The sequence below is a fragment of the Oryctolagus cuniculus genome, chromosome 6 (genome assembly GCF_964237555.1).
Source record: "Oryctolagus cuniculus chromosome 6, mOryCun1.1, whole genome shotgun sequence".
NCBI lineage: Eukaryota > Metazoa > Chordata > Mammalia > Lagomorpha > Leporidae > Oryctolagus > Oryctolagus cuniculus.
Window position 1 is genome coordinate 89,910,429 of NC_091437.1, and position 25,046 is coordinate 89,935,474.

Sequence of the window (25,046 nt, forward strand, 5' to 3'; positions counted from 1 at the left end):
TTTGTAAGTGTTAAAGTTATAAAAACAATTGGTAGTGATGGTATGGGGACTTTATATCTTAAGAATTATAATCTTTAGGGTATATGTTGTAGATCTTATCTTCTGCTTCCTCATATCCTATCTCAAGGATGTCATTTAGAGAAGACACATAATGAAAATGTTACTACAACTTCATATAGTCCTAGCTCACTCCAAGACCAAGAGAGGGAGGAATAAACAGAGAGAGAGAGAGAGAAGAAGAAGAAGAAGGGGAGGAGGGAGGGTGGGAGGGAGGGAGGGAAGGAAGGAAGGAAGGAAGGAAGGAAGGAAGGAAGGAAGGAAGGAAGGAAATTATATGGGGCCAGTGCTACGGTGTAGCTGATTAAGCCTCCATCTGTAGTGCCAGCATCCTGTTCCAGTCCTGGCAGCTGCACTTCTGATCCAGCTTCCTGCTAATGCACCTGGGGAAGCAGCAAATGACCCAGGTACTTCGGCCCCTGCACCTGTGTGGAAGACCCAGAGGAAGTTCCTGGTTCCTAGCTTTGGCCTGGCCCAGCCCTGGCTGTTGTGGACATTTGGGAACTGAACCAGTGGATGGAAGACTTTTCTCTCTGCATTTGCCTCTGCTTTTCCCTCTTTGTAACTCTGCCTTTCAAATAAATAATTTTTTTAAAAAAAGAAAGAAACACAAATATAAAATGTAAATCCAAAGTTTGAATTTAATTGGAAAACAAAGGGCATACATCCCAAAGAAAATAGAAGTGGCCAGTCCATTGGTTACATGGCAAATGGGATGGAAAACAACAAAATGAAGATGGAAGGCTAGGCTAAAGGTGAACACAGAGGTCAGAAAGAGAATTTAGCTTTAGGAAGAAATTAATTATTACAGCTATAGTAATAGTTAATGGGAAGAGAATATGAGACTATCTTGATATGAATACTTATCAACACCTTTTCTAGACTATTTCCTTTTAATTCAAGACTTTTAAGCCAGAAGTTTGATCTGATTCAAGAACTGTTTAGCACCTACTCTTTGTTTCCTTGTTAGGATAATGAGTAAAATAAGTAGGAAATCCATTTCTCAAGTAATTTGTCTTTATACATATATTATTGCATGTTTCATGTATTTTGTATGCTTGGCTTGTTTAAATATCCACCATCCATAAAACATGTATGTTCTTTCATTTCTTCAGTGGAACTGTACTTGCACAGCACATCTCTTCTCAGCACCTGATTCACCTAGGTGCCTTTGCAATATGTGTTATCAGGTTTCAAAAACAATGTAAAAATAGAAAAGTAAATAGATGTGTTTTATTATTTACCCATACTCATTATCCCCACCCTGACATTAGCTATAACTTCCATGTGACCTGCCCTATATCTCTTAGGTAGATGTTTTTATGATTGCTAACAAAAATAATGAATTTCAGATCTTCTAGCTACTTGCTCTCACCTTTTACCTCTCACCATGAGAAAGCCTTGTTCTCAAATGCACAGAGAAGGTAAACAATTTGGTAGCACAACATCAAGAACACTTGAGTTGACATCAGAGCTATGATGTGAAATATAAGAAGTGTTTTTAAAAAATAATAAGTGATGGTTCTAATTGTAGATTTATATAATCAAAAATTCTACAGGAACATTAAAATGAAATGTTATAGCTAATGAACATTATATAGCAAAGGGAATTTGAGTACACATTACAATATATTAGTTTACGCTATAGGGGAACAAAGCAAAAGAAAAATTATGAGCATCACAAAGGCACGAAGCTCACTTTAAATAACTGAAACAATTGACAAAAGTTACTCATAATTATTGTAACTCTATTTCTCAGTTGGTAAGCATGCCTTGGTGGCCAATATATCTAATGTCAGATTGATATTTAATACTTCTGTAGTGACATATCTTGTTAAGACAGAATAGAATGGAATCATCCAAAAAGTTTCTTCAAATTACAAACCATTGATTTTATCTGAAGCATTCTATTAAGCTGCACATTGTTCAGAGAATGGCACTATTTAAATATGTGATGTTGTGTCATATCATGTGATCCTTTGTCATGAAGAGAAATGGAGTATGCCTATTGGAGAGGTGTTCTTTATGAAAAATTTAAAATTTCCAAACCCATCTCTAACTCAAACTCTTAAATAAGAGTTTGATAAATCTTCTTTTTGAATCAGGAAACATCTTCTAATATCTTTCAGGAAACATTTAATTTCCTATATTTCCACAGTTCTCCAGCCAACAGCGCAGATAATAAAATGCATGTTCATTAAATTCATCTCACCAAGTTGGGCATAGTGTCTAATATTTTGAAAGACAGTGCTATCATTTCAAATGATCTCAACATCTTGTGGAGGTCAGAAACACAAGAAAAAATGTAAAAAGAAAAAGCAAATCTCAAAAGCAAACCCAGTGCCTCAGAACCAAGGGTGGGTTTAGGGAATAAGTAAACGGATAGTAACTATAGCAGAATTTTGTCATTGGTATTGGAGAATTTTAAATTAAATAATTAGGGTAATGAATGCAGGAATCACTGAGTTCTTTTATTTGCAACTGGTGGAGTTGCTTTGGGCTTCTACATGCCAAAATGATACTAGTAAGTCTATCCTTCTAAAAGAGCAATGCTGTAGATTAGGTTCCAGGAGCTTGGCTTCAGTCTGGCTCAACCTGACTGTTGCAGGCATTTGGGGAATGAACTAATGAACAGAAGAACTCTCTCTCTCTCTCTCCCTCTCCCTCTCCTTCTCCTTTTTTTCTTTTATTGCTTTTTATTTATTTAGATATAGAGGACAGATTTCATTAATTTCATAGATAAGGTACCAAGAATATAATGATACTTTTCTCCCTCCTTCCTCGTTCCTTTCTTTTTTATTCTTTGAGATAACACATTTTCACTTTATAATCACAGGTTCAATGCTCCTCTACACAAAGAACTGTACAAGTAAAAGGGAGGTGGACCACTCTTCTGCCAGGTATAAATTTGTTTTTAAATAGAAAAAAAATATGTAGACCAAAAAACAATGTGTAGCCTGTAGGCTGGATCTAGTCTCTGGCCTATTTTCATAAACAGGTAAAATTTTATTAGTACATAGCTATGTTCACTCATTTATGTGTTGCCTATTTTTATTCTTTTGCAAAAATACCAGTGTTGAACAATTGTAACAAACAAAGCCTTTTGTTTACAACCAGTAACAGGTTGCTCACCTACGATACAGGCTATCCATGAACATATTATTTTTGGAATTAGCAAAATTGGGCAATCTTCCAAACTATTCCATCCAGTGGCAAGATGTCTTCTACTGGAACACTTCATTGTTCACTATCAGTTCCTGTATTTGATTTTTCTTAAAATTTACAGATTTCTCTTCCTCCATCTATCATAGAAGTCTATATCTTATCAAGTCCCAAAGCATCAACTTGATGATAAATTCTGCTGCTTACTAAGTAAATACTCTTTGGCTGGATTCTCTCTACTCCACTCTTGCCATTATCCAGTCAACTTCAGTATTCATGGAGGTGACATTCACCACTATAACCTTGAAATTCCTTGACTTACTTATATCCAAAACCATTAATCACCTTAAGACTTTTATCCCTCACTTACAAAGTAGAAATAATAATATCTGTCACCTAAGATTGTTGTTAGAATCAATGAGAGAAAGATATGGTAACAGCTGTTGTTACCAAATAATTTAAACATTTTAAATTGGGAGCAGGGCGAACGGTACCAGGGTGGTGCAGTTTTTCCTTAGGCTCCTCTCATTATGCTTCCACTTTATCTTAGTACTCCTATGGGAAGACAGGCTTCCATACAACCTCTAGCTATTTATAGCACATATGTCTGAACTTCTCACTTAAATGAAATCTTGATCCTTTCTTTCCATCTCCATCCTGGTCTCCACATAATTCTCAAATTTCTTCCTGACATAAGGTGACCATTCAGCTCTGATTTTGTCATTTCTCCTACCCTTGTCTCCACCAAAATACATAAATAAACAAATAAATAAGTGTACTTGGAACAGGAATTTTTTTACAGTCTTCTAAATCCCATTGCTATTGTCAGATTTCTGCTTTTGCACTCCTAAGTAAAGGCTCCCCTCCTGTTAAATCTAATGCTATCCTGCTACACTATTTTCTACTCTTCTTTCCACCATAATCTGCTAATTCCAGGGCCACATCCTCAAATTTGATGTTAGTTTACATTCTGTATTCCCTATCTTCCAATCTCAGCCTACTAGATTTTTTATCATTCCTGCAATAATGCATTCAATAATCTGTTAGCAGAATTTCTTGAGCTTCTTAGATCAAATAGCTCTCCTAGATCATCCTAGTTCAATCACATACTTCTGCAGTAACTTTGGATTTTGTTATAACTTGTGTCTGCTTTACCTCTGAAATGTTTTACTACAATATTTTATACTCTGGTCACAACCTTTCATCTTCGCATTTTCTCATTCCCTCACTTTCACCTGACCTACTCACAATTCACTCAGGTATAAAGTTAACTTAGATCTTCTGTTTCCTCCCCATTTCTCATCCCTCAAAAATTCTAGTTCCATGTCTTCCTTATCTAGCGCAGATATCCCACCCCATCACAATCTTTGTTACCAAATATCATTTCATCGCATTCACCACAAATCCTCATTCTGGGTTCAACGAAAGAATTAGCTTACTAGGAATGGTCATCAAAGATAGTCTTTGGTAAGGCCTGCCCAGAGAAGAGGGACAATGGAATAAGGGAACAAAAGATAAAATGGGTACATTATTTTTTTCTCTAACACATCTTTTTGTGCCCTAAGTTAGTCAAGGATGGCACCATTTGCTATTACTACAAAAGGCAAATTCAGATTCCTTGTTGACTTTTTCTGTGCCCTCACCTACCAATTTAAGTAGATGGAAAGTTCTGTCAATATTTACACTGCTTTGTTCCTTGTGTGTTTTTTTTAACTGTTATCATTGAAATTTCAGCTTTTATCACTTAATAACTAAATCATTGCAAAACATCCCAATCCTTTCTCTTATCTTCTACTCAACATTGACAGATTAAACTTCCTAAAGCAATTCCTTTATCATTTGTCCACAATAGACAACACTAAGAAATCTCCAATGTGTTTCTTTTATATTTAGAATTAATTTTGTAATCTTTAGCTTCACCTCAAAGAGCCTTTTAATCTGCTCACCACCAACTTTCTGGTTTCTAATTATCCATCATGCCCCTTCATATTACCTATACATTTGTTAGCATAGATTTTTTTACCCAGTCTACAACATACATTATGTTTATTTCTCTGACCTTTATACTTTTCTACTACCTGAGTGCTCGCTCTATCCTCCTCCTCTTCCTTTTGCCCCATTAAATTCTTGCTATCACTCAAGGGCTCATCTGAATGTCTTTTTAGGGCACACTCCACTCCTGAAATTTCCTCTCATTTCTGTATTCCTATAGCTCTGTATTCTTCCTGTTTGTTACCCAACATAGTTCCTTTAATCAATGGCATTGACATCACCTTGGAGATTGATAAAAATCAGACTATTTCAGGCCCAAGAGCAAACCTATTATATTAGATTCACAATTTTTCAGAGAATCCCTTATGCACACTGAAGTTTGACAGACAATATTGTAGTACAACTCCAATGTGGCAGCTGTTGCAAGGGGGCTTGCTTTACACTGTATACATAATTTCAGGGGAAAAGACATTTCACTTTGTTATGTTTGGGAACTGACTTAATTTCACCAAATTTCAGTTTCATATATTATGAAATGGAGAAAACTATATGTGAATTGAAAGGTATTTGAAAATTAAATAACAATACTTTTGTGAAAGTGCATTGCATAGTATTTCATACTTAAGTTTAATAAACACTGAGATTATGTTCTCCTTCCTACAAGAGTAAAATTCCTTAAAGGGGTGGAGTTGTGTCTCTTACACATTTTTAAGCTCCCAAATGACTTAGGGCCCTTGTAAGGAAGGGAAAGGAAATTCCAACAGAGCAAGAAACTTGGTTTTTGGTTATAACTCTTCTTGCACATATTATATGCTATGCAAGTATATGTGGCACAAATATCTAAAAGTGAATGATTATTTTTAGAGAAAGGCATTGCGATATAAGATCTATTAAAGCAGTTTAGAAGTCATAGACTATTGAATCTGAGAAAGAGAAATCTAGAATAACTTCCATAACCTTAACACCTGCTTACTAATTGAAATGTATATGGCTTTTTCTCCCTGTTCTCACTACTCAAAATGTATATGTGAACATTAAAATTTTTAGACTATTGTACTTACAATGCAACTATTTTACAGATAGGAAGATGCACACAAAAAAATATAGCCATCTCTAGCTAAAAGTGCAGTGTTGTCTTATTTTCTCATTTTCAGTTCCATATATAGCTATGAGATGGAGCTGAGCTGAAATTACCTTTGAGATCAAGAGAAGATGGGAGACATTTAGTCTTTCCAACAGAAATTTCATTAAGACAATAAAGGAAAATTATATGCATACAAGACTTTCCAGCCTCAGTCAAAGTGAGGAAGGATTTTAAAAGATCTCCTGATTTGCCTGATTAATATCTCAATAAACCTGTTATCATATATAAAATGTTTGTTTTAATAAAGGTTGCTTTAACAATTTGTCATGATGAGAAGTTGTACTGTTTACTTGGAATCTTTGTTTTACAGGATTGACTTCGATGGATTTAGATTTGCTACTAAGACTATTTCCTGGGGCCAGCACTATGGCGTAGTAGGCTAAACCCTGACTGCAGTGCCAGCAACCCATATGGGTGCCAGTTCCAGTCCAAGCTGCTCCTCTTCTGATCCAGCCCTCTGCTTATGGTCTGGGAAAGCAGCGGAGGATGGTCCCAGTGCTTGGGTCCCTGCACCCATGTGGGAGATCTAGAATCTGCTCCTGGCTCCTGGTTTTGGATCTGTTGTGGCCATTTGGGGAGTGAACCAGCAGGTGGAAGACCTTTCTCTCTGTCTCTCCCTCTCTCTTTCAGTAACTCTGCCTCTCAAATAAATTAATTAATTTAAAAAAAGGCTATTTCCTCTGATTTTGAACCCTGGACTCCTGTGACTCTATATTTCAGCAGGATTGAGTAAAAACTCACAAATAAATAGATTCCATTTGTTTCTACGTTTCTATTCAGCTGACACCAGCAATTAATTTCATTCTTATTCTCTGTGTCTGCGAGGTTCCATGAACTGTGAGAGTTCAGGTCATACCCACAGTCCTAAGAATAGCCTTAACCCCAAATCGGTCTATTTTCTCTTTCACCCGTAGGGACTGTATATGTCACTTCACACAATGTAATTTCACATAAGCTATAAATGACCTTTAACGCATCAGTGACTACATCAAATGTTATGGTAAGTTTTTTAATGACCAAATAATTTTTAGAGTATGGTAGAAATAAAATAACAACAGGAAGTCAGGAGGGAAAATGAATAGTTTAAGGATTAAAATAATGTTTCCTCTGCCTATGAAGTCTATCCAAAAGAATAATGTAGATTTCTTTGTGTTCTAAACCTCCATTTTACCTCTTCTCTTCAGCATTTATATAATGTCTGAAGACCCATGTCTACCACAACACAAAACCCACAAATTCTATTCTACAAGTAGAAAGAGTAACAAAGGCATTGACTGTAGATTTTCGTGTAAGGGAAAGCAGGATTTACACAAAGCATTGAGTCATATTGAGTGAAACTGGCTTAGTGCTTTGCCTGCCTCTCCCCAGGAATTCCATAAGAACTACTCAAAAAACATTCTCTCCCCGCCTCAAACAACCCAGCTTGCAGATGGCCACGCCTCTCTTCCATCTTGAGTCCTGCACATAAGTTTCTGCCAACACTAGACTCTACAGGTTGTCACTATGGCTGGAGCTCTGATGCTTCCCCAACAAAGTCCAGTTTCCTGAAGAGCTTGGAAATATATATATTATATATAATATTTATATATTAATATATAATAAATATATAAATATATATTTTTACTAAAACCCAGTGTAATTCAAAAACTAAAAACTGGAGCTGGCAATTATGTCTAGCAGTGAAGATGCTGTCTCAAAGTGTTCTATCTCAGATTGCTTGGGTTTAAGCCCCAACTCTGCTCCCAATTCCAGTTTCGTGCAAAAGTGCACCTTGGGAGGCAGCAGGTGATGGTATAAGTCCTAGGGTCTCTTTCAGGCATTTGGAAGAACAGATTGAATTCCCAGCTCCCAGCTTTGGCCTAGCCCAGTCCTAGCTGTTATGAGTATTTGGAAGTGAACCAACAGATCGGAGCTCACTCGCTCTGTCTCTCTCTCTCTCTCTCTCTCTCTCTCAATCTCTGTGTCTTTCAAATAAATACATTAAAGTTTAAAATCATTTATAAATCTTACTTGATTTTTGTTCAAGTCCCATGGCTAAATGTTAGAATAGTCAGGTGACTATTTACATCATTTGGGCTTCCAGGAGCATATAGTATGCTAAAAGTTAAAAAAAAAATGGCAGGGAGGAGTGCCAAAGAAGGCTATAATTAGCTGCTATAAAAGTGCTGAGGAAAAAAATAACTAAGTTTTAGTGAGATTAGGAAATGGATATTGGAGAACATGGCATTGGAGCTATGAGTATAATTTCGATAAGTATAAAATGCATTTCAGACTCAATGGAGATGATAAACAAGCAGATAAATGTGAAAGCACATTACATGTTCAGGGAATATCACATTAAGATAACTGGAAAATAAAGAGCATAGGAAAATATGAAGATAGTGGGAAATGTAATTGCAAAGTGAATTTGGATCCATTAGATCATTTAAAAAATAGTTCTAGGGTGTCTAAAAATATATGCCAAACATAGCCTGTTAGGCACTAGGGCTCTTTGGTGGGTAAAGGAACAAATGTAATTCCTACTATCAATTAATTATATCATAAAACAATGCTATAAATAAATAAAAATTATATGGCATAGCAGGCAAATGAATGAGAAGCTAACAGAGAAGAATTACTGTGCTTGGGGGCTGCCATGGGGACCAACCCTATTTTGAGGTTTCAAGAAGACTTTCTCAAGGAGGCAGATCCAAAGGATTCTGTCTCAGTAAGCAAAGAGCTAAGAGAGTAAGGACATTATCAATGGAAGGGCACATCTAACTAGCCCAATCTGAGGATGGAGATTGAGAGCTAAATCTGGAGAAGTATTCAGGAAGCAATTTATGCATATTCCCAAGTACATCATCAGAGGATTGGAAAACCATTGACTGGGTAGGTAGCATTGGTTTGAGAAAGAAACCTTTTCGTGGATCAGACAAATCTATTAGTCTAAGAACTTGGAGGATAAAGGGTACATGTTTATTCCATTTAGCATATGGGATGCATTTCTAGAAATGGGAGGGTTGAATCAGCAATACCTGAACCATCAATGCATGGATACATGCTCTCAGCATCTCATCGTCCAGGGATTGAGTCATTCTTTCATTCTCTTCCAATCCCCTGAAATCATGGCACATTTCCAGCCTAATGTGCTGGCATCTACAGTTCATATAATAGTTGGTCAGTACTCCTGTTATGCACTGATGTTTATGATGCCCTTATTCTATAAAGCCAAAGCACTTGTCCTTAATTGCCTGTGAATTTTATTGAGCTCTCCATAGCATTTCATCAAGCTCCTTCAGCCACTGGCAAAAAATAATTTTGATGTTTTGCAGATATTCTTTGCTTGTTTCTTTAGTGAGTGTGCAGAACCATAGAGTCTTATGGCAGGCATCCTGAGTCAAAAATATTCACAGGAGCATAACATAGTGGATAAAAATAGAGCCTGAAATTGACAGCATTTGTGGTGTGGTATGCTGATATACATTGATGGAGAAAACAGCATTAACTGAAACCAGCCCCTTATTGAAAAAACATGGAAATGTATATCAAGACAGCCTTCAGTTATATTAAATATCTGTATGCATATAGGGTACAGTTAGAAAAAAATTGGAGACAAATGACAACATGTCGAGGGCCTTTCAGTAAGTTAGAATAATAAATTGACCTTATATCTGGATAGCTTGTAGTGACAAAATCATATAGATTTTTTTTTGCTTGATAAGATTTTTGTTTAATTGCATGTTAGTATAACTATGATAATTAAAAGTGCATTGAGAATAAGATTTTGATGCATAAAATATATGAAGCCAGTAGTAAGGTAAATCAGGAAACTAAGGTTCTCTATTCTTGTAATCACAAAAATGACAGTCCTAGGTGAGAAAAGATCCCTGCTAAAAGGAAATACACAGGCCGACGCCACGGCTCACTTGGCTAATCCTCTGCCTGCAGCACCGGCACCCCAGGTTCTAGTCCCATTTGGGGTGCCGGATTCTGTCCCGGTTGCTCCTCTTCCAGTCCAGCTCTCTGCTGTGGCCAAGGAAGGCAATGGAGGATGGCCCAAGTGCTTGGGCCCTGCACCTGCATGGGAGACCAGGAGGAAGCCCCTGGCTCCTGGCTTTGAATCGGCACAGCAGGCCAGCCGCCTTGCACTGGCCATAGTGGCCATTTGTGGGTTGAACCAATGGAAAAGACGACCTTTCTCTCTGTCTCTCTCTCACTGTCTAACTCTGCCTGTAAAAAAAAAAAAAAATACATAATGTCATTCCTGATAGCTTTCTGTTACAAACTCTTCTCTTCAAGCCAATGAGATTTAATGAACAAACACATATGCAAATATAGTAGCTAATAATCAGAGCCAGAGTAACAAGTGGTTATGTGAGATTCACATGGAGGCAAATTGTGAGCAATATAAGTGTTTTGAATACAAAAAGGGAAAGAAGTGAGATTACAAAAAAGGAGAATGACATGAGTGATAAATACAGAGGCATCCACAGAGCCTGGAATCTTGGGAACTTTGGTTTTTCTGTGCAGAACACCAGCTTGTTCATTTTCACTAAATGAACACACTCTAGACAGGAAGACAATGGAATTCATTCACTTGGTGGCTTTTGTTAACTGACTTAGACTATAGCAATGAGGCCTTTTTTCCTTTGAATGCTCCTCTTGCCCATTGATATTTCCAAAGAAGTCTGAGCCAGGCCAGACGAATAGGACATAAGTAAGTCAAGGGAAGGGTAGTAAGGGTATGTGTATTTTTAAAAGAATTCAGCTTCAGTGCGGCAAAGGGATTTAAGATGGCCAAGAAGAGACCAGTGCAGAAATTCCAGCAGCAACCTAATCGAGAGGATGTTTTCTTAGACTCGGTCATTTCATTATGATAAATTATTCCATGTGTATACTGCTGTCCCCGATGAGCCATACTGAAGTTCCACTGCCCGCCCCCTCCATCCAAAAAAAGAAAAACAAACACCCAAACAGTTTCTTCTGGATTCAGCTTAAGTTCAAGAAGAAACACCTGGTTCTTTTCCCCATTCCACACCACTCCATCTGTTGCCCCCTGACATTCACAGCTGTTTGTAGAATCATATTCCCTACGGCCATTTCATCTATCACATACTTTCAGAGTTGCCTAGCAGCTCTCTAGTTCCTCTGCCAATCCTCAGGGCTCTAGTTTCATCTATAGCTCTGGCAAAAAGGCGGCATGCAACAATTACAAAAATGCCTGGTGTGTCTTGCATTGTCCATTGATACTTCATTCATCCCATAAGAACTCTTTCAAGAAAATCTTATTAACATATAATAAATAAATGCCAGGGGTGGGGGACTTGGGGTTATGGTTGCAAAGAGATGATTCAAGTCACATATGACTAGACTGATTTGAACCCAGATCTCTCTGACCTGAAAGTCCTGGGCCGCCTTATGAAACTGTGCTGCCTCCTGGTGGAACTCTTGCCTTTGGCCTACTTTGGTAGTGCATGATACCAAAGAATTTGATGTCATTTTGAACTGCTTTTAAAATAAAAAGACCTAGAGGCCGGCGCTGTGGCATAGCAGGTAAAGCTGCTGCCTGCAGTGGCGGCATCTATATTGGTGCAGGATCGAGTACCGACTGCTTCAATACTGATCCAGTTTTCTGCTATGGCCTGGGAAAGCAGTAGAAGAGTGCTTGGGCCCCTGCACCCACGTGGGAGACCTGGAAGAAGCGCCTGGCTTCGGATGGGCACAGCTCCAGCTCTTGTGGCCATTTGGGGAGTGAACCAGCGGATGGAAGATCTTTGTTTCTCTCTCTCTGTCTCTGCCTCTCCGTAACTTTGCATTTCAAATAAATAAATAAATAAATAAATCTTTTAAAATAAAAAGACCACTGATATCCTGCTCCATGTAGACTCCATACAGCAGAATCTAAAAGAGGATTAACCTTTTTTGTTCAGATTTTCAGCTATGTGCTGTTCCCAAGGGATTGTTGATCAACGTGTTTTCTGCATCAAATTTTATGGTTCATTTTGGTGTGGGTAAAAGGACATTTTTTTTCTAAACAATACTAACTATTTCTCTTACCACTGATGATAGCAGCAAGAAATATAAATTATTGTATAGAGACCTTTGGACATGGCTTAACAAAATGAGCATGGAGTGGTACCTAATCAATGCAAACAGAATGCAAAAATAAACAAAAGCTCAAAATAGCAATGGTACTGAAATAATAGTGATATTAACAGCACCTACTCTATGACAACTGTTTTCTAGTGCTTTTTCAGATGCAAATTCTTTTAATCCTCTATGATACAGGTTTTGTATATATGTGAGGAAGCTAAGGCTTAAAAAGCTAAGTAACATGTCCACGGACCCAAATCTCATGAGTAGATAAACTGGAATTTTAATCCAGAGTGGCATTGCTTCAAAACTCTTGCTTTTCCCTCAATCTCATTCTCTTTCCTTGCTTAGATATCTCTGTGCAATAAACTATACAGATGTTTTAATTTGTTTTCGTTAGGCACTACAAGGAGTACAATGAGGAAAACAGAGATAAACAAGACAAAAATAAATCACAATGGCTCCCCTCCAAAAGCTCGCCATCTAGAAAAAGACTTTTAAAATATTCATTAAGCCTTTCTGATATTGAAGTGGTCAGCCATACCTTTAAAAATCTATTTCCTTTATGCCAACGAAGGTTGTTTTTCTCATTGTAAGCTTCTAAATTTAGCTTAAATAAGCTACCAGTTCAAATAAAGTTATCAATGTTTCTAACTTGGCCTTTCAGTTCATATATCTACATGTGTATATATATACATGTAGATATAGATATATATCTGATCCAAAGTAATTGATATTAAGGCATTCATGTATGAAGAAAAACCCTTTCAAAATAATTTGTTCTTTTTAAAAATTATGTATTCAAGAATCAGAGTCAGAAACAGAAAAAGAAAAAGACAGAGACAGAGGGAGAGAGTGTACACCTTCCCATTGCTAGTTCACTCCCACAACAGCAGGGGCTAGGCTGGGCTGAAATCAGGAGCTGGGAACTCAATCCAGGTCTTTCAAATGGGTGGCAGGAACTTGTTAATTTGAAACATTATCTTTACCTTCCAGGGCTGTCTTAGCAAGAAATTGACCTGAGGAGTCAGAGTTGAGAATCCAACCTAGCACTCCAATGTGAGACACAAGCATGTTAATCATTAACCTAAACATTTGCCCTGTAATTCAATGTTCATATGATTGGGAAACTGAAATACATAGTTGCTTTTGTTTTATGTGATCAGATGAATGGACTCCATATTTTTTAAAACATAAGGCATTTTCAGCATTTATTCACTTGTCATTCAATTCTCAAGTCATGGCACAGTATTTCACCCAGGAAAATGCACAATGCAGAGTTGGCCATTTGGCCTAATGGTTAAAATGTCCCAGTCCTACATAAGAGTGCCTGGGTTCAACTTCTGCCTCTGGCTCCTGATTGCAACTTCCTGCAAGCATAAAGCCTGGTAGGTAGCAGGTGATGACTCAAGGAATTGGGTCCCTAGCCCCACTTAAGAGAGCTGAGTTGAATTTTGGAATTTTCAGCTATCAGCTTCAGCACAAACCAACACCAGCTCTTTCTAAGCACTAGGGTACTGAACTGGCAGAAGGGAGATCCTTCTCTCTGTTAATCTCTCTGCCTCTCAAATAAAAACAAAGAAATATGGACACATCAAATTGATTCTATTTTTTTAAATTAACATATCGCCAAGTTCATATCATAGATCATTCCATTCCAGTTATACTTGATCCTTTCCCCAAAATGATTGTGGAGGAAATAAAAGGAATGACGTCTAGGTCCAGATTATGTTATAAGTACAAATAGTAACTTTGATTACTAAAGACATAAATAAAGTAAAAATAGGATAAAGAAGAAGGTTAACTCATTTCATTTTGATAACCAAATAGCAATAAAATGACCATGACTGGCACTCTTCAGTGACTAGTTCTGGATTTGAACAGGTGACCAGAAAGTAACAGGTAACCAGTCTCCAAAGTCATCTGCTTCTGCTTCTCCTGGGTTGACGTCTCCAGATGAATCACTGGACAAAGCAACAGATGGCCTTTCGATGTCCAAAGACATAATGTTAAAATATTTTGTGTTTCTTTTATGTCTTTCTTTGCCTTTTTGACACTCTAAATAAAAAAAATTGTTTTATAGTATTCTGTTTAGATGTTGTATGTTGAATTTTTGCACAACCAACCATCAAATATGTTTCCAGTGGAGAAGATGTGAATCCTTGCTGGGGAGCCTTTGCAGAGGAATGCAATCCCCAGAGAGCCAGAGCAGCAGTCAGACAGATGCTCAGTGAACTAACTATCTCCTGACTGCAGGGGTGGCCTTCCTCCTGTATAAATGCAAAGCCCATGAAATCTAAAAATAAAGAGAACATAGGAAAGTAATGTAATGTGCTCGCCATTTGGGGCTTCAGAAGTGCACAGTGAGATTTCCCCTTGGGATCATTGCTCTCTGTAGTTTGTTTCTCTGCATGTCCTCCATCATTACCTTCTTTCAGACACCTGAACTGTTCATGTTTCCTTAACCAGAGCAATGCTGTGAAGAGCAACCCCCAAAATCCATCATTGCAAAGAAGGCTATTACATAGAAGATAGAAACCTTAAGAGGAAAAATCCTATATCAACTGGTGGTATAATCCCCAAGGGGAAACAGACTTTAGTTGAACAATCAGAAACCTGGCTTGCTTTATGGTGTTTACACTGCTGCTTGCTAATGGATCACCATAAAGGAAGCAAAAGGGCTCTTACACCATTGAGTAGGCTATCATGGGAGTCTTCTGAGTGTGCCTTTTTTATTTGCTGCAGTCAGGTTAATGAGCTCACCAGCCCACTTGATGTTGAGGACTTTGTAACAAAGCAATCTCTCATTAAATGCTGCCTGGCACCACTCTCTTGAAGCAAAGGGACATTCAGATTATTGAATGCCTTTGTACTCCTCATTCCTACCAGGCTATGGAGTCCAGCAGTGGCATCAGTCCCACACACTTCCTGGCAGGCATCCAGTCATCCGCCTGCCCTCTTCAAACTGCATGGGCATTTGCCAATCTAAGCAGCACTGGTAGGCAAACAAGCATGGCACACGACTCCTTTGGCTGAGAGCCAAATGTGCAGCTGAACAATCTAATTTGTTTCTACTGTAGGGGGAAACATTCTTCTCCATTCTTCCCTATTCAGTTGAATTTACATGTAAAAGTTTTGTTATGGTACAAAGAAATGTGCATTTATCTACACTTCCTTTCTGCTTTTACACCTTTTTAGTCTTAACAGTGCAGGTCATGATTTTGTCTGTGGCTTTATTTTAAGTATCTCCTGGCTGACAGTTTCTTCAATGAAATGACCCCAGAGTGTTATCAGCTAGCTAGCAGGTGTGTCTCTATTCAGGATCTTGCAGACAGAAATGCATCCTGGGTAAAGAGCAATCTTTGCACAATCCAGCTTTTTTCAACATTAACTCATGAGATTTAATGGCCCGCAGTTGTTAAAAAGAAAAAAGGTAAAAAAAAAAACACCATTATTTTTCAATTTTGATGTTTCAAGATTTTTGATAATTTCCTGAGACATACTGACAAAAAAACAAAAAAGATCATATCATTATTTTAAAATGCATTTTGTTCTATTTTAATGAACAGTTATATAGTGTTATTAATAATTTCTCTTTCCAAACTAATAAATGCCTACTTTAAGAAACTTGAGAGCACGTAAATCAGAAGCTCAAAAATTAAGCATAATTTTAGTCCTGGTATTATTTTTGAGCAAGGATGAATATGTAGATATTTTGAGATGATTAAATAAAGCTATAACCATAGTTATACATTCTTATTCTATTCAATTTTCAAATAAAATCAGCACAAAATTTTTCTTACTATTTTGGGATGGTTTCTTGAAAAAACAATTTAAATTATCATAACCTTAAAAAGTCAGAACATTTTGGAGCTCTGCACATTCTCAGGAAGAAGCTTGCCTATCAAATCCAATGAAAATAGTCTACTCATATTCTCAGATTCGTTAACAGGCAATGGAATGCAAATTCAAAGCTGCTCCCTGAAAAGGGTTCAAATTTAAAATCAAACCAGAGTAAAAGAAAATCGAATGTGTGTATCTAATACACAGGAAATAGCTGTAAAAAGGAAAATAATCATAAAACTAGCATACTTTTCTCTCATGCTTTTTAAATACTAGAATGGGAATAATAGTTATGTAACAATTCTAATTTAATTTTGGTAAGGTTGCATACTATATCATCTTTCTGTTTATATCATGAGATAAACAGTTTAAGAAATAGCAGCATTGTGGAGAACAAACCTAAAGACTCTTTGTAGATCATTCTGCTTATTGCATTTAACAGTTTATTTAAACATTGTCAATTCAGATCCTGAATTTTGAGTAGCTTCGGTTATGTTCAGATACCTCAGTATCAAATCTAATGGCTATTAAAGTTTTTACATTTATGATGGTTTTTCAAAATTTTTTTTATTTCAGTCACTGTGCTATAGAATACTTTTATGTATGGTTCTAGGTATCTTCTGCTTAAGCACATTTTATTTTAAAAAATTTTTTAAATTTTATTAAAGCACATTTGTATTAAAGAAAACACATCTTCATCGCAAATAAGTCAATCACTTAATTCAATCATTTGCTATCGTCTTTATGAATTGTCATTCAAAAAGAAATACTGAACAGAAGAAGCACCTTCATAGACTAGTATATCTGGTTCATTATTTTAAGAAAAGAATTTAGACAAAACTTGTGTTTCCCACAGGAATCTTTCTTAAAGGAGAGGGTGAAAGTATTTTAAAACCTTACACTGTTGGGAGGAGGAAATAAAGGAAACCTAAAACAACAAGATGCCAGCCGGTGTACAGACAGGCTGTTCTACTAGCTCGGTGTTCCTTACTGTTTATAAGGATGTTTCAACCTGATGAAGATTTGTTCTGTTTTCCAGGTGCACACATACAATCTCATCTTAGGTCAGTCTGAACAGTTGAAGTCTTAGATATAAGGCAATTGTTTGATCCTCTGACTAGTTTCAGTAAGGTAAGCCAATGTTTTGGTAAATTGTAGATACAGTTTGCAGTAGGAAGTCTGTCTAGTCTATTTGAAGCAGTAAAATTCTCTATTATTATGATACCAGAAACTTGCTATCATTTTTACAGGTATAAAACATATAAGTAGAGAAATGCCTCAATTGCAAAATATTGTTATGTTATTATTAGTCTAATATAAACAGCTTATAATTTTAGATATTTGTAGAAAAATATTCATTTCAAAATATAACTATTTTTGAGAAAATTCCCTTGAAAAAAATGGTAGAATATGACTGATTATGTGTGAAATAAAATTAAAGAAATTGTATATTTATATATACTTCATTTGTTTACTCTTTTCTAATATTAACCTCCTTATTGTCTCAGCTGATTTTTCTAGACTTTACAATATCATAATTTAGTGATAACCACCTTGTCTAGCCTATTATTATTTGTTCACCAAATTTTTGTTCCTAAAACAATGCATTAGGTGATATCAAGAGATCTCTAAGTATGTGAACATGAATGATCAGATGTTAGGACATAAGCTTCTCCATTAGAAACTGGCCAATAGCTATTCAGTTTTTAACAAGGATCATCTTTTTAAAAGAGTCAGGCTATAACATAGGGGTGTGTGTGTGGGGGTGCGTGTGTGTGTGTGTGTGTAATATGCATATCGGTATGTATACTAAAATATTCAGCTATTAAAATACTTTACATTGAAAAACATGGATAATAACTGATGATTTCCAAAAACCAGAATCTTAACCTATCTTAAACAATCCAGATAAGCAGATTGGTTGGCGAAATTCTCAGCAAGTAGTCTTCAATTTTTTATCTAGCTATTTATAGAAAGCTGCAAAAACAGCTGAGCTGACTGAAGTGATGTCACATTTGCTGATGGAATGGTTTGTTCCAGAGCACGCTCAGAGGCTGCATGAATCTACTTAAGGTTTGGTACGCAACCCTAAAAGTGAGAAGGTGTAAACATGAGCATTTTTCAGCCCCACCAATCAATATTGCATTGATGACTTTCTACTGACCTTTAACCCCACGAGGAATACCAATAGCACCATACTGAATCTTCCTGTCTTCAAGGGCTGCCTAGCATAAGCTACCAATTTTACAATCGATCAAAAGTCATCTCTGTGAATAAAGCTTGAGATTTCAGGCAACAGCAAGCAATTTTTGAAAGGTCAGGGCTGGGTTTTTATTTGCTTGACCTGTGCTTTCAACTTGTATCATAGTTCTTTATAACCACTAAAAGTAGTAAGAAATTTTCAGATTTTTTCTCCATGTATTTTTAGTAAGCCTTTGGGCATTTTCACTGTCCCTAAAAGAATATGGTTGCATGGCAACCTTCACAGTTGCTATGGAGACTCCATGTGTAAGCAGCTGCTGCAATCAGCATTAACTCCAGGCTTGCAGGTTTGTCATTCCAATACATAGAGAGGGGGAAACAAATAGGACAGCACACTGCCGTAAAGGGGAAGTCACCTAGATAATGTCACTCACAAACATATGTTCCACAATTATTCTTTCCACTGTTTTATTGCTGCAATTATAGCTAAACTAAGATTACAAAATTATATGGTTTTAATTTGCCTCTATTGACTATGTTTCACTTCCATTAAAATTAAGTCTGAACCCATTTATGTAGAAAACCGTTGGCTTTCAGGAAAAAAAATTTTGCTTTCTCATTTAATGTCAACAGAAAAAAATGATATAGAAACCTTTGCATGAAATAATCAACTTAGCCAAAATATAAATTAACTTTACATGAAAAGCATGGCCTCCTTCCAAAGTATTTCTAATATTTTCAGTTGTGTCAGGATACATCACAAAAATGCTTCAGTGACACAATCTGAGTCTTTAAAATATGAGCAGAAATGTCAGTTAAGCCATCTTAGTCCTCCCTCCTTAACTCATCCCATCAAGCTTAGGTGTTACAGTATGTGATCCCAATATCAAAGTCCTTCAAAAGAAAACTCAAGAATAAAGGTGGTAGGAAAACCATCATTGATACTCCTTTCAAACTAATTTTCATCTAACATCATTAAACCTACATATTGTAAGCATCCTTGATATGACCATATCTGATAAATTTATCCCTTAACAACAGTATCTCTTAGTGTACGGGCACAGTATTATTAACTTAGCAATCATGTTCAATATAGCATTAGTTGCCCATATTTTTGCAAATATAGCTTTAACATCATTAAAACAAATGGTAATTTGGGAATCAGTCTATTTGAAGATATAATAATTATTTGAAGATATAATAATTCTTCATAGAAAACTAAGAATTATCACTGGAAATCAATGTTTTATTTAAGGGCAATGTAACCTCTTGCTTTCTGATTTGTTTGATGCAATACTAGTGGCAAGCAAGTAAATTTTTATTGTATTAGAGTTTAGTGACAGTAAGTTATTTCATTCTCCAGCTTAAAATGATCACCTTCTTATTTTTAGCTTTTGGATTTTTTAAGTAATCATAAATCCACAAAATAAAATATTTATCAAAAGGTTTCTGTGCTTACATAAATACCTGAACTGGAACTGTGTTGAAACAGAGATTCATAAACTTTCAAGCCTTGATGATATCAAGTGTTAAAAATAGCTACTCAGTTTTAATATTTGTAGAGAAAACAATCATTACTTGTTAAATTATAGACCATTTAGCAACATATGCAAACATGTCAGAGAAGGTATTTCTTGAATGAAATGGAAGTATATAAAATATTCCTGTCTACACACATACATATATATATGTATATGCAATATTACTGGCATCATCTTTGTATTAGAATATCAAATCAGAATAAAACATAATTGCCCATTCTAAAAGGCCTTTCTTAAACATATTTAAAAGGTGAAATTTAACAATAGCTAAAGGTAGCATATTAATATGTTCATGATTAAAATATAACACACAAAAATTTCAGAAAATTATAATTACCATTTTAATGGACCTTTAAGTAGATACATAATTGCACAATTCACAGATCTTTTAAAAAAGATCAATGTTGCTATCCAATATTAATATGATTGTTAACCCCATGTTTTCAATTTTCACCTCTTAGCACATATTAAAAGCAAACATTCATTTTAAAAATTCAGTCTAGCATAAAAAAAAGTGCATCCTTTCACAGACCTTTTTTACTACTGTTTGAATGGGAACTTATTTAGCTTCCGAGGATCAAGAGATCATCTGGAAATACTAAAAATGAGAATACAGATAGACTTGTAACAGTAGCAGTGTTATAATGCAGCTGCTGCAATGCACCAATCCAGATAAAATTAAATAACCTATTTTTAAATTCTGTCCAAGAAAAGCAACATCAAGGAATGATTTCTTTGCCCTTTACTTAACAGTTCCCAGTCACGCAATCTTTGAACCAGAAAGGGTGATCACCACAAAACAAATCCCCAACCTGATACCAACCACAAGGGCATCTTCTACAGTCTTGTAAACTGGTACTTACGACCTGTTCACTACAGCTTGCATTTTACTGCGACCCATGGCAGAGTACTCACACTCAAGTAAGTGAAAACTAAGCAACCAGGATTTTAAACCGGGCCATTGAAGTAATAAGAAATGTAAAATCACATTAAATTATTTAATGTTGATCATGCCTCAATACATTTTATGTTAACCTAGAATATACTCCTTTCTGATTTATATGACAAGGAGACTGTAACAACAAAAATTTTAGCTTGTATGATTTTATAGTAAGTTTAGGATTTAAATTCTCCCTTCCTAAACTAATCAGAGCATTGGAATCTTTGATTTTCATAATAACAGAACATATCATGGTTAATAGAGCAAAGTATACCCCTTATCTGGAGATACAATATATACATCAAATTGTTTTCTGATGAACAAGTCATAAGTGCTATTTTCTATACAAGTGATATGAATCCATAAAGCAATTATTTGGGAAATTTGAATACTAAACCCCATGACTGTGAATAAGAAAGTTTTATTTACCTTGAATAATAGGAATTACTGTAGCTATGTACATTAACTATAGTATGCAAGTTTTAAGTAAATTATTTTATAGCTTATTAAGAAATAAATGTAATCTTTTTTCCAAATTACTTGAAAAATTCCAAAGCTATAGAAAATTCAAAATAGTACAATAAACATCTGCATATCATTCACTTCATTCAACAATGGTTAATATTTCTCCATATCCTTTTTATCTCTGTTGGTCAAAAATTCTCAGATATTGGCAATATAATGCATTAACCTGGAACATATTTTGTTTGCTGAATAATTTGAACTTGAGATGCAAGCAACTTGACATTTCACTCCTAAATATGCTAGCATGTGACTTCAGAAAGAAGGGATATTCTGCTACATAAACCACAATAGCATTATCACACCCAATGAATTTCACATTGTTGCCATAGTATTTCCCGCTTTAAGCCCATATGAAAAATTTCTCCAATTTTCTTGTAAATGTCCTTTACAACTCATTTTAGTGGAAAAACCTGAATCCAACCAAGGATTATGGGCCACGTATTGCAAACAATATTACCTCTTTTTAGTGGCCTTTAATCTAGAACAGTTCTTTACCATTGTCTTCTACCAATTATTATTAAAGAACTCATGTCAGTTATTTAAATATCTCACAAGTTAAATTTCTTCTAAACATTTTTTAACAGTAAGATTTAGATAAAGCATTTGCGGGCAGAATACAACTAAGGTAAAAAGATAATGCTGTATCTGGCCATAAAAGATAACCTGCTGATAAAACACTACCCAGCCTCTATTTCTGGTATGTTCACTTTTCCATTAAAACCTGAATGAATCATTACAAGTGTGGTTATTTGCTATTATCAACAAGAATGAAATGTTTCCTTTAATTTAAAATAATTTGGTTTATTATGCTCTGTATGTGAATCCCTTAGCTATTTTACACATGTGACTTAAAAAAAATTGAATTGTACAAACACTTTGAGACTGGATTTCCTTTTCCCAACCCATCCACTCCTGACAGCTCACAGAATGACCAGAATTGGAAATAAGGAGATTCACAGCATTTTTGTTTTCAAAGGCTAACATAGTGAATTTTTGTTCCAAATTATTAGATATACATTATATTTAGTATATAAACACTATATCTTTGGAACACTTAGCAAAAAAAAAAAAAGCAAGGATTGAAAATAGCTGTAAAGAAAGTTTTCCTACAGAATGGGAACTAAAAAGATAATTCCCATTTAAAGTATTTAAGTTGTTCTATAATTTTAAATACTACTAAAATTAATACAAAGATATTTCATTAGTGGAAAAAGTTAGAGGGAAAAAATATTTGATAGAAGATGAGCGACCTCTAAGAACTATCAAAAAATCCACTATCTATTTATTTTCAGTTCACCTGGCAATTTACAAATGCATCTAGACTTTTGTTACTTTTTTTAGAACAAAACGCCAATTAGGAATCCTTAATATCACCCTTCTAATCCCATTCAGTCATATATCATCTGCTTCGTTCTGATTTGCAAGCAGAAGACTACATTTGAAAAGCTTTTGCTCAATAGGTCACTAACATTGGATAAAGCATGGGGAATCTTGTAACCAGTTTAAAAATTTTTATACCATATAAAATAATATGCATTTATCCCTTGTCAACCTGTTAAGTACAAAGCTACCCCAAATGCCAGCTAATCTGGAGTTGTGGTTTTTTTATTACTGCTGATGAGCTTAGAATCACTTTGTTTTGTAAATATTACACCTTTATACAAATCCTTGGATAAAAAGACCAAGTGGATTCTATCAGATATAGATGAAGGTTTGAGTACTCACGTTTATTGAGTGTATTGCTTTTGACAAGTCTGAGTCTTAATTTCCCTCATAAAATAAGGAGGATAATATCTATCATTTTAAAAGTAAATGTGTGAAGAAAGTACATGACAGAGATTAGGTGCTCAGCAAGTTGTAGCTATTTGTAATCTTTTAAAAATCATGATCAGTGCTGGAGTTGTGGCCCAGTGGGTTAAAGACCTGGCCTGCAGCGCCAGAGTCTCATATGAGCACCAGTTCAAGACCCAGCTGCTCCTCTTCTGATCCAGCTCTCTGCTATGACCTGGGAAAGCAGTAGAGGATTGCCCAAGTCCTTGGGCCCCTCCACCCAGGTAGGAGACCTGGAAGAAGCTCCTGGCTCCTGGTTTTGGATCAGCTCAGTTCTGGCCATTGTGGCCATTTGGGGAGTGAACCAGCGGATGAAAGACCTCTCTCTCTCTCTCTCTGGCTCTACCTCTCTCTGTAACTCTGTCTTTCAAATAAAATAAATCTAAAAAAAATCATGATCACCAGCTCTGGTATCACATAGTAGAATAGTTGGACTTGTTGAAATAGATATGTAACATATTTCTACTTTAATGTTTCTTAAAAGTCCCCCTCTGAAATATGTGACTAATATACATATGCACATGCACACAAACAACAACAATTGCACACACAAAGTTATACATATATCAACAGGAAGATTTGATGTAACTGAAATACTATAAGGACATAAAGAATCTAATTGGTGGAAGAAACAGCCAAATATCTTGCTTTCAAGAATCTTGGCATATATGTATTTCAAAGGCTGTAAAAGAAATCTATGGTGGACAGCTAGAGAATGGAAGCTCTGCTCATGCTCCAAAAGCCAAGAATTTGACCTAAGAAGACATATACTATTTACCCATTTACCATGTATACCAAACAGGAGAATTACCTAGAACACAGCAAAGCCCACCACAAACTCTGCATAAGTGATATGAAGCAACCAGTATTTCTAATGTAAGAATGGCCATCTTAAATTCAGTATTGCAACAGGAAACACTAATTTTAGAGGGAAAAAAACAGCAACACTAATTCAAGAGGGGCTTTTTTAAACTTACTTGGTGGCTTATTGGTTTTTATTGGGGGGGGGGCAATTCTGGCTGCTGTTTATTTATCTTCATTCATAATTCGTTTTTTGTTTTTAGTGTTACCTGCACCATTCAAAATAGTCAAATAGTATTCTTTTGCCTTCAAATTTACTTAATATTTTTCTGTTAAAAGGAAACCATTGGATTTTCCACCAAAGAGGAAATTTTTTTAATGTTTTCTTTTCTGAACAGAACTGTCTTAATGCTTAAAATTAGCAACGTTATGTAAAGTATATGAATTTTATCCAGTACAGTTTATATAATAAATATATGTTTTCTGTAAAAGAAAGTAAGGAAGGGAAGGAAAGAAAGAAAGAAAATCACACCAACTTTACAAAAGAGATACTGAAACTCTTTGGGCATTTAACTTTATTCAGTCAACTCCGAAATTCAAATGTATAATAAAATAAGAATGTGACCTATTTCCACATAGGAAAAATTTAAAACTTCATGTCTCCTTGAATATTTTTTAATTAAAAGTTAGATCACATCAAAGACTTAGCTCTCAGAAGGTAAACCTGAAAATCATGTCAATTCTGTGAAGTCACAACTGAGAGTATAATTTAAAAAATTAAATAATTTTGATATGATTTCTAGAAAAATCAAAATATGAACCAATTCAAATAGCACAAAATTTCCATATTTTATGGCAAAATAGTCTATTACATATATGGGATCTTCAAAAAGTTCACAGAAAATATGTATTATGGAAAAACTATGCAAGAACT